The sequence below is a fragment of the Sinohyriopsis cumingii genome, chromosome 10, assembly GCF_028554795.1.
Source record: "Sinohyriopsis cumingii isolate HCF-2022 chromosome 10, ASM2855479v2, whole genome shotgun sequence".
NCBI lineage: Eukaryota > Metazoa > Mollusca > Bivalvia > Unionida > Unionidae > Sinohyriopsis > Sinohyriopsis cumingii.
The window spans coordinates 123199611-123211782 of record NC_142970.1 but is presented as its reverse complement, the minus strand read 5'-3'; positions in this window follow the sequence as shown (position 1 = coordinate 123211782).

Here is a 12172-nt window from a genome sequence, read left to right as displayed (position 1 = left end):
TGGAGACTGCATTGCGACTAGTATAAAAAGGGGCTATGGTCAAGATCGATAGTTCATTGGGACTACCAAGACCGAGCAAACAAGATGAATACTTTCAGATAAACACAAAACAAGTTGTTTAGAAAGGCACAATTCAAGTGTTAGGCTTCTGAAGTAAAATGCGATTGTGAGCCTTGTGATGGGTACGATGCTGTACGTTGTGACCTTAGCGATGCCGTAAAGCATCATGGGAACTTTGTTCTCACTACCCCTATCATGGAAAGGGATGCTGTGCGTGTCAAACCTGAGGGATGCGAAAGTGATGCCGCTCGTCCTCTTGGACATTTTACTGGGTTTCGTTTTAAAGCGGAATGTTCACCTTCACGTCTACCCCCCTACGGATGTCATCCTGCCCTGAGCAAACTCCTGTTCATGTCACCCAACCCTCATCGAAACGAACCTGTGAAAGACGAATATTCGTTTCCTGTGCGTTTGTCGGAATACTGCGATTTTGAAAATCGTCTTCAATCGTTCAAAGGAAAATGGCCTAAGTATCTGGGAGGACCGACCCCATAAGAATTAGCCAGAGCCGGATTTTTCTACTTGGGCGAAGGAGATAAAGTCAAGTGCTTTAGTTGCGGTGTGTCACTTCATTACTGGGAACCGCAAGATTCAGCCTACGTAGAACATGCTCGATGGTCACCGAATTGTCATTACTTACCCTTTGTAAACCCGAGACATTGAAGTAACTTACCATAATCTGTTCATGGATACTTTACAAGAGAACATTCGTGCTTTGCCTGTGGAGTTGAGAGAACGCATTTACCGAGAGCTGGTCAAAATACAAGTCAAACGTAAAGAACAATTGCATCCGTTACGTCACCAGATCTTTAAGCACTGGTACCTGAATGGTATAAGAGAACTGATTCGTCAGAAATTGTTTCAGTGGTCAGACCTTGTTCAATACTTCCAGGCCCCCGATGATCCACGTGTTGATCATTTTGGTTACCTCGAGATTCACCTATTACAACACATTGAGGAAGACAAGGTAAAGGATTACAGACATATTTTACGTTTAATCTACTTAGCGGAAGAGGAAACTTCTAAACGAAGTCTGACGTTTCGGTTACAGTATGCAACAGTTAAATTCCCTACTGGAGAACAAAGATGTCTGGCTAGAAAGTACGTGTATTGTTTCCGAAACAAAGAGACTATAAAAGCAGGCTGCCATGCCACGACTTTTATCGCATGTAATCCAACAGATTCCGTGGAAGGAACTCAACGACCATATTCAAACTGTGGATCATTACCATCGATTATTACAAGAACTGTATTTATTCAATTTGGGTCGACAAGTGGTGTGTGTCTTAGTGACTTGTTTTCTGGGATTTCGTTTACCAGCCGATTCCTTGTGGACTCTTTACGATCAGTACTTACCACCTCAATGGCCTTAAATGGTCACGAAAAACTCCTTTTGCTCAAAGCCTTGCGGTTTCATCTGGATACTTCTCGACCTCAACAGGAAAAAAAGATTCGTCAACTTTTAGCTACCCATGACGTGTATGACGATGTGTGTGTAGCTTGTGATTTACATCCGCATTGGACAGATGTCCGTGCCTGGAAAGAATGGGATTTTGAGGCTTGGACCCAAGAAGTGGCCCAGTATGCACGAGAGTTGTTCAAGGAAAAAAGTTACTTTTCAACCCATGTTAGTGACGGTGCCAGAAGAATCCGTCACCCAGGACGGGACTGTCCTAGACAGACCTGAAAGACATTTCGGGAGGACACTTGTGTGACCTTACCCCCTACTATAGAACTGGTTAGAACATTACCCAAAACATGCTGTTGTACAGACACTTGTGTTTACTCCACGTTAATGGTTATCATGTGCCATTTATCCTTGTACTTAAGCCTTTGGCTTTTATTTATTTTTGTCTTTCGTATTCATGTTTGAAAACATTCAATAAACGTGTTCTGAAAAAAAGTATATAAACTCTTGTCTTGTTTGTTTTCGTGTCACAAGTGACATTTCTCACACTATGGCTACCTCTGCTGTCTCTGCTCCCTCTTCCTCTACTGTCAAAGTCATCGACGAACACTTAGATCATGCCAGTTGGGAGGCTTTATATCTTCGCCATCCCTTTAACATCGTCATTGCTCCACCTAGCGGTTCAGGCAAAACCGAATTCGTCAAACGTTTGATCGAACATAAACATCATTTGATCGATCGACCACCTCAGCGGATCGTGTGGTGTTACAAAGAGTGGCAATCGGCGTACAGTCTTTTGGGAGAAGGTCAAGGCGATTCCATCGTGTTTGTGGAAGGCATTCCTAAAGAAGACGACGGCATCGTCTCTGGCTCCCGTCAAACCCATTTGGTCATTTTCGAGGACATGTTAGGAGAAGACGAAGAAGAAATTAAACCGTGGTTCACGCGCAAAGGGCATCACCGTAATGCCAGTGTCGTTTACATCACCCAAACTTTGTTTCAACAAAGTAAAGCCCATCGCACCATCAGTCTCAATGCGCATTACGTGGTCTTGTTTAAAAGCCCTCGAGATAAATCGCAAGTGCAAGTCTTAGTCAAACAGTTAGGAACGCCTTGGCTGACTCAGGCGTACGACGATGCCACTCAAACTCCACACGCCTATTTACTCGTCGATTTGAAACCGACAACCCCCGAGGATTTGCGATTTCGTACCCACTTGTTTCATCACTGGTGCCAAGACGCAGGGCCTGTCCTGTACACGTTTCCGTCCTCGAGTTAACTTCACTCCACATAAAAAAATCTATAAAAACCTCAGACCCTTTTCGTCTGTCTCAGACACAGTGTGAACATGACGTCCCTTCAGTCGCATCTTCCCGTCAAATTGATTCGTGCCTTGTATGGCATCAGTCGAGAAAAAAATCCACAAATACGAGCTAGTGTCTTAGAAGCTAGTCTCAAAGAAGTCTTACGATGGTTCACGGTGACGGCACGTCAAATACTCCAAGGAATCATTCAGATTCCTCATCAAACCAAACGCTTTTTCGATCGAAACAAAATCGCTTTGGTCCAACTGGCCGATCCCCGCATCGACACTCAAACCAAATAACAAATCATTTTGAAACCTGGAGGGAGCGGTACTCTAGGAGGGGTCATCATTCGCTCTCTCTTAAGATGGGATCCTAATGACCCCAAAGTTATCCCCAAGAAAAAAGTCCAACGAAGCCCCAAGAAGAAAAGGAAAAAGACCAGGTCCCCAAGAAGAAGAAAAACTTATCCAGTGGCGGGACCCTCCTCTGACCAGACACCACCCCGGAAAAAGAAAAGAAGCCCCCAGAAAAAGAAACAGAGAAAAAGTTCCCAGAAAAAGAAAAGCCCACAGAAGAAAACAACTAGTCGCAAGAGAGGTACTTCTTCTTCGGCCAGGACGCAACCTTACACTCGCAAACCACGACCTGCCACGGCGGTGACTGCGTCTCCGGCAGCCTCACGTTCATCCACTTCTAAGTTGATGACACCAAGAACTGAAGAGTACTTGGAGACGTTGATCACACGAGGAACTTCTCCGTTAATGACCCCAAAAAGAACTTCCCCAGTGGCAGGACCCTCTAATTTAGTGGCAGTGGCTGCTGCTCACAAAGTACCTTCTCCCAAAATCAAAGTCCATGAAAGATCGGGCATGTTACAAAGTTTACTGCATTTGTCCAAGCAAGAACTGGCTCGATTTAGTCTGTTGCGTACCCCTCCACGACGTGTCGTGCCTGTCCTCAAACAGATACGACGTAAAGACAATCAGTGGCGACGTGTTCCAGTATAAAAAAGGTGTGTGACCAAGTCGGGGGTATCAGTGTTTGTTGGTGCTCCTGAAGACTCAAAGGTGTCACCCTCCAGAAAACCCCAAGGAAAGAAAAGAAAAGGACTACCACCAGGTTTAGTCAAACATGGGGACATGTTATCTGTCCTGTCCAAAGCTTCTCCACCTCTACGAAAAACACTCATTCAATTGGCCTCCAAAGAGGTCATCGATACCGTGTGCGAATGTTGTTTGAACGTTTTGAAAGGCACAATCCCTTTGTCCAAACACCAGAAACAATGCTTAAGCAAACATCGTCACGTTCTTCGCCAAATGGTTCAAAAGAAAATTCCCATTCGTCAAAAGAAGAAGATGTTGGTCCAACGTGGAGGCATTTTACCTCTCTTGTTAGGCCCCATACTGAAAGGAGTCTTTGGAACCATGTTGGGAGGACTGGTGGGAGCAAGATAAAAAGGCCGTCGGAAGTCCCAAGATCTCAGAATCGACCCCTGACAACCCCATGGAAGGACGAAAACTAGCTTTAGTGCCTTACAAACGATGGATGGAATGCCATCGGTGGCAAGAACAACGCACCCCGCATTTACCTCCCAATCCCAATTTGAGCGAGATGTCCCAGTTACAACACGAACTGCAGTCCTTGATGGATCGCCAAGATTTGTCCGAAACAGAAAAATCGCAAGAGTACGGTCAACTTTTGCAACGACTGCAACTTTTTCACCAGAAAGCTTTAGACGAAACAGCTCTCCCCACTCTGAAAGATTGTAAGACCTTGATGAAAAGTCCAGCACCATCACCAGTACCAGTACCAGTACCAATACCAGTACCAGTGACCAAGACAGAAAAAGGAAAAGAATAAGAAGAAGAAGAAGGGTTTCAAACTCCACCAGAAAAAGTACGCAAGTTAACAACACCACCAAGCTCCAGAATTGGATGGATTAAAAAGATGATGGCCACCCCTTCTTCATCACAAGAGAAAAAGAAAGTGAAGACAAAAGTGAAACAAGAACCGATATCCCCCGCTCAGACATCCTCCTCTCCAGCACCTATTGCCGGTCGCACACGCAAAGCATTGTAATCCAAGAAAGTACCCCAAGAGAAAAAGAGTAGCATCCTCCAAGAGTGGGTGCCTTATTAACATACCAACCAACCAACACAAAAAAGAAAAAAAAATGGAAGCAGTCTTAGCCAGCATTTACTACGATCGCTCGCATCCTGCAGGTTACGCAGGAGTTCAAAAATTGTATCGTGCTGCCAAAAGTCGACTGAAAAGGCTCCGTTTACCTCAAGTGCAAAGATGGTTACAAGAACAAGCTACCTACACTTTACACAAACCCATTCGACGCAAGTTTGCCAGAAGTCGCACCCGAGTGGAAGGCATCGATCATCAATGGCAAGCCGATTTAGCCGATGTCTCTCATTTGGCCAGCTACAATCCTGGCTACAAATATTTGTTTTGTGTCATCGACGTCTTTTCCAAATTTGCCTGGGTCGTGCCCTTGGCTTCCAAATCGAGCAGCGAGTTAGTGCGAGCCCTGCAACGGATGTTGAAACAAAGCGGTCGTCACCCTCTTCGATGGCAAACGGACAAAGGCACCGAATTTCTGAACCAAGCTTTCCAAAAGAAATTAAAGAAACGTGACATTCATTTTTTTACCACCGAGAATCCCGAAACCAAAGCCAGAATCGTGGAACGTTTTCAACGCACTTTGAAAGAACGCATGTGGAAATATTTTACGCATCACCACACTCTGAAGTACATCGACATCTTACCGCACCTGGTGCAAGCGTACAACCAATCTTACCATCGAAGCATCGGACGTGCCCGCAAGAGGTGACTCCTGACAACGAAGTGTTGGTCTTTGAGCGCCTGTTCGGTACGTCCCCGACGAGGGCTGTCCCCAAGAAAAGTGGAGAGTTGGCCGTAGGAGATTGGGTGCTCATTGGCAAAACCAAACGCACTTTCGACAAAGGTTACTTCCATAACTGGACGACCGAATTGTTTCGCGTCACTGGACGAGTGCATGGCCGTCATACTGCCGTCTATAAATTGGAAGACATGAACGGAGAAGTGCTCAAAGGAACGTTTTATTTGCCCGAGTTAAAACGTGTCACCAAAAAAGACGACGACGTGTACGACATCGAAAGCATTCTCGAACGCAGAACCCGTAAAGTGGGCAAACAACGTGTCAAAGAAGTCAAAGTACGGTGGAAAGGATATCCACCCAGTTTTGATTCTTGGATCGACGCTTCGCAAGTCATCGACTATAAAAAGAAGTGACCATCATGCCCTTTCACACAGACGCAGCTACGTCGACCACTCCTCCTTCACCTAGTTCTTCTGTGCAAGATTTACAAAAATAACCCTTGTGGGTGTGGTGTGGAGAACGTGTGCCTAAAACGCAAATCGTCCGTTTCTGCCAAATCTTCGTGGTGTATTGTGTCATCGGGGCAGCCATTGCCAATTTGAGTTTGCAACAAGGAGACAAACAATTGTGGACCATTTTATTGAGCAGTTGCATCGGTTACCTGCTTCCCAATCCCTCCCTGAAATTCTCCTCGAACGGGAACCACCTGAACCTTGTGTCCAGTGCCAGTGTCAGTGCCAGTCCCCAGTCCCACCACAACCAGAACCCCATTTTGAGCGGGGACACGCCTCTGACGTCCAGTAATAACCCCTCGGACAGCCACAGAACTCTGGAATTATGAGTCACCAAAACCAATTTACTTAACCTTACCCAGTGACAGTTCCACGGAGGTGTTTCCCCACAACACGTTGTGCTGTTACACGGCCAAATTACCTCAGGCCATCCCCTTAGATCACGAAGCCCATTGGGAAGTGGCTTTGGTAGAAATGATTCACCCAACACAAATCAAAAACATCACTGAAACTCAAAACACTTTTGAAGTCGAAATTCTGGACCCAGCACTGCAGCAAGCCATGACGGCCACTTCTCAACATAGATCACATCTTGCGAAGGACCCAATACCCCGCAGCAGCAGTGACCCTTCTCCTCCTCTTTACGTTTGTCACTTTAAAATTAATTCAGGCCCATTATTGTAGAGGTCAACATCTGGTGGAGGTCATCGCTGACAAATTCTATGCAACCTTTGAGAAAGTTCTAAAAAAACGTGTCACCATTGAGTACCACAAACAGTCTCATCGTCTACTCGTCAAATTTGAAAGTGAGGAAAAAAGTATACGTATTAAATTTTGCCCTGGATTGTATGACATTTTGGGTGGAGACCTCAAAATGGTCATGGATAAGCAGACCAAAAGGATTCACATCGCAGAGATTGACAACAACGAGCATTTTGCGAGGTATTTTCGTTACCCGGTAGAACTGAACGAGGGACTGAATTTGATCTTCGTGTACTCCGATGTGGTGGAGTACAACGTGGTGGGACACACCTCCGTACCATTACTGCTTGTAATTCCTTTCAAAGTAAATTCTGCCACGACCACTGACGAGGAAGGTGGAAACACTTATCACGTCCACCGCGAATTTGTACATCCTCACTATTTACCCGTCAGCAAGTCGTATTTGGATACGGTCAACATTGCTATAAAAGGAGATTTGGGACAAAATATTCCATTCACCAAAGGAAAAGTCACGGTGAAACTCCATTTTCGGAAACGGTTCTCTCACGACTCGTAAGTCATGTATCCAGTGTACCGAGGGGTTGCTCGACAGCGAAGACACGGTTTAGGAGATATGTTGAAATCCGCCTTTCGTTCGGTGGCTCCGGTGTTGAAACCGATGGTGACACGCGGATTGCACGCCTTGAAAGATGCGGCACTGACGCAAGGCAAAGAATTTCTCCAAAATGTCATCATCGACAAACAAAACCCTAAAGAAGCTTTCATGAGGGCAGGCAAAAATGTCTTGCTGCAAACGGGCAAGGACCTTTTGGGCCGCCGAGAAACACCTATAAATGCCCTGCACGCTACCGAGTCAGGCATTCAGCAAGGACAAGGCAGAAAGAGACGACGAAGAAAACACCCTTTCACCAGACTTCAAGCGAGAAAAATCAAGAAAAGAAGAACCGTTCGAGACTTAGACGTTTTCGATTATTGAGACACAGCAACAAAAAAAAAAAAAAAAAATGATGCACCGAGAGTCTTGTGCTTGTTCCAAGACGGAACTGGATTTGTTTGCCATGCCACCCACCATGATGACCATGCAAGAATCCCAATGGGTGGAATTTCACCCCGTCTCCTCATTGACCGATTCTGCTCCCATCGAGTTTGAAATCAAAGGACAGCCCGAAGATTACATCGATCTGAATAGCAGTTACTTGTACCTGAAAGTCAAAGTTCTAGATAAGACAGGAGGCCCTATAGACACTGACGAGAAAGTAGCTCCCATCAACAATTTCATGCATTCCTTGTTCAGCTCAGTGGACTTGTACTTGAATAACAAACTGGTCAGCAGCAGCATGGATACTTACCCTTACCGTGCCTACCTGGAAAATCTCTTGACGTACGGAATAGATGCCAAGAATACTCATCTCAATGCCTGTGTGCTATGGGAACCTGACGAAGCGAAGGAGTTTGACACATTAAAAAAAGACAATGACGGCTTTGTGGAAAGACAAAGCAAAATCCTAGGTGGAAAGAGTTTAGAACTGATGGATGGTTTGCATTTGGACGTGGTTGCAAGAGAAATGTTTGCTGAACGGTGTCAATGTCCGCTTTCCATTTGTTGGCTGATGTTGATGCTACTACTGGTGGCAAACCTAAAAGCAAAATCGTGGAGGCCAAACTCTACGTACGACGCGTGGAAGTGTTACCTAAAGTGGGAAATGACATCAGTCAGACGTTGAGCAGAACGACCGCCAAGTATCCCATACGACGTGTGGAAATGAAAACGTTCACCATTCCTGTTGGACAGCATTCCATGATCGAAGATCATCTGTTTCAGGGACAGTTACCCAAGCGTTTAATCCTTGGTATGGTCCTGAATTCAGCCTTCAACGGAGCCTTCGCTGAAACTCCTTTCAACTTTAAACACTTTTTTTGTGAAGAAAATCGAAGTCAGTCGCGATGGCAAGACCTTGTGTACCAGACCTTTCGAACCTGATTTTAGTGACGAGAAGATGAATTACTTGAGATCGTACTTTTCCCTGTACGAAGCCACCGGTCAGTTAGGAAGCAACACCAGTCACGGCATTACGTACGAGGATCATGCAGGAGGTTATGCTTTGTGGGCTTTTGATTTCACTCCAGACCAAGGCAGCGACGAGGGACATTTCCACCCTATAAAATCTGGCCAGATTCGTGTGGAAATTCAGTTTGCAAAAGAGCTGCCAGAGACAGTGAACGTCATCCTGTATGCAGAATTCGATAATACGATAGAAATCAAGAGTTTGAGAGAAGTCATTCTAGATTATTAGAAGCCATGGAAGACTGTTATCCTTCTTTACAAAATGGAGAAACTTTGGACATGGAATGTGAGGAGACCATGGAAAAAGAATCCCAAGACAAAGACGAAGATGATATCATGATGAAGTCGAGATGGCCAGAACAAGAAGCCCATTTAGTCTGCTGTTGTGCCAAACACTTGGTGGAAAAAATGACGGAATTGATCAAAAAAGAGTGTTATGGATGTCAAAACGATCATCCCAGTCAAATTCAACACGATAAATGCCTGATGTTGAGTCAAGAAGAAAAATTGGACGAGTACCTGGACGAAGCTTGGAGTCTCATCTCGGACGAAATCGTGTTACATCAGTGATATAAAGACTTGCGTGAACATTCTTGTCCACCATTAACCACTCAAGAGATCCATCGTATCGAAGCTCTCCTGAATCAGAGTGAGGAGACGAAACGAAGAAACGGTTATTTGTCAGACATTTTCAAGCAAAAAGTCAGGATCGAATTGATGACATATTATTACCTGTGAAGAAAAAAGAAAAAAAACCCACACAAATCAATGGATACCTGGGAACTTTATTAACTTTTGAACCACAGTTCGTATAGGGCTTCTTGGAATCCTGTCGTCTGTGCTAAAGATGAACTCCCTCATCGCAAACCTCAAGACCATCTAGCTTATGTCATCAACACGGACGACAGTCATCTCCCAGGAACCCACTGCGTAGCCGTTTACTTTCCTCAAGAAGGATGTGTGGAATATTTTGATTCGTACGGATTGCCCCCTTTGGAAGACGATATCATCGACTTTATGAGAAGAAATGCTCAGACCACCCGATTCAATAATATGAAATTACAAGGCACAGATTCCTTGGTGTGTGGACAGTACTGTGTGCATTTAATGCATCATCGCAGCCTGGGCTATTCCTTAGAACATTTAGTGACTCATTTTGATCCTCGTTCTTCTTCAAGAAATGATGTGAAAGTAGATCGATGGTTTTGTGACCATTATGCTTATCTTTTGTCTCACGCAAGGAAACGTAGTGTCCATCAATGGCCTAATGACTTCCAACAGTGGAAATCACAATTTCATTCACAACGTTGTCAGCCCTGTTTAAAGTAGAATGTGAATTGAAAAAAATGTTTGTGATTTGAAAAAATATGTTTGATATTATATGATTGGATTATTGTTAAAAATGTTAGAGTTGTTGTTGTTTAGTGTTAAGCAATTTTTGAATAAAAAATGTTGTGTTTTGAAGAAAAAAAATGCCTTTGTCGTTTTTTGTTTGGCTATAAGAATGTTTGATTCATGCTCTTTAATTTCTCTCTATCCCTCTCATGACACTCATTGAACGTTGCGACTCGAAAACCGTGGAGGGATGTTTTCCTTCACGTCCGCGCTTTGACTTTAAGAACCGGGTTGTTTCCAGTCTAACCATCCATTGTTGACTCATCCTCCTACGAAGATGTGCTCCAAACTAGCTAAGCTAACCGAAGCCTACGTCAATTTGCACAGGGTCAGACACAGTCTGATACCGAAGCCAGAAGAGATAGAGAATGTGAGAATGCTAAAAGTCACTGAAGACCTGATAGAAGAGCTCTTCAGAGAAGAAGTGAACAGGGAGAAAGAAGAATGGACAGAGAAGTACAGACTTCAGAGACAGCAGCAGCAACAGCACCAACAACAACAGCAGCAGCAGCAGCAGCACCAACCTGAACCTGACAGAGGCTTTGTCGATTGTCGTATCGACACCAAAGAGTTCTTCTTCTCTTTCCGAAGAAGCAGACCTATCGCCAGAAAGTCTATCCTCAGAGGACATCGAATTCTTAGAAACTAAAAGATTGCCATAGCAAACAAAAAAAAAACCAAACAAAAAACCAGCCCTTTTCAGGGCTACCCCAATACTATAGAAAAGAAATAGCCATCAATTTGTCAATGTGTGTAGGTAGAGTAGTGTGAATATAAACACTCTTTTTTTAAATAGTGTGAAGGTATGTGTTTGTGTATAGGATTGTGTGTTTGTAAGTGCTCACGTGCGTTGGTGTGGATAGTAGATTAAAATGATGTCTTTTTTGGTGTTTGAGGTGTAGATTTGGGGTTAGATTGGATTTCTTTGCGTATGTGAATAGTCTATTGAAGTGATTAATGAAAATTCTTTACAATAGTAATGGGTAGCATAAAAAGTGAGTGAGTGTTTCTTTTAGGTCCGCGCGTTGATTTTTTGGTCATGATCTAGATAAGATCAATTTTATGTTTTTAGGGGGATGTTTTCCATCACGTCCGCGCTTTCAGTATAAATTGAAACTCGCTCGGCAGTCTAGCTACCCTTGTTGATTGATCAACACCACCAGAAGAATGAACACCAGAATTGTGAAACTGCTAGAACTCCAAATGCACCTGGAATATGCCAGGCGCATACTAAATAAACTGGCCGCGGAGGCCATTGTCGAGAAGCAAGAATGAAAGAGGAGGAGGAGGAGGAGGAAAGAAGAAGAAGAAAATAAGAGGAGGAGAGAAGAAACAAAGAAGAGGAGAGAGGAAATTTCAGAATCCCAGAGACAGAAAATTGGGATTCTGAAGCCACATATCCCGCCTCTGCACTCCCAAGAAGAAAGGTGAAAGGAAACTGGGGAAGAAGATGCGTGTGTGGCGCCAGGCCAGGAAGGTGCCATCATTAGATAGGTGCATCTGGAGTTCTAAAAAAAAAAAAAAAAAAAAAAAAAAAAAACAGCCCTCTTCAGGGCTACCCAATACTCTAGAAAAGGAATAACCATCAATTTGCCAATGTGTGTAGGTAGAGTAGTGTGAATATAAACACTAACTCTTTTTTCATAGTGCGAGTGTATCTGTTTGTGTGTTTGTGTTTGTGTTTGTAACTGCTCACGTAAGTTTGTGTGAATAGTAGATTATGGGTTTCTTTATTGTTTCTTAGCGTATGTGGAGATTATAGTTTGAGTTTTATTATATGAAATGAGAAAAGTGGGGATGTTTTCCTTCACGTCCGCGCGTTGTTAGGTCATG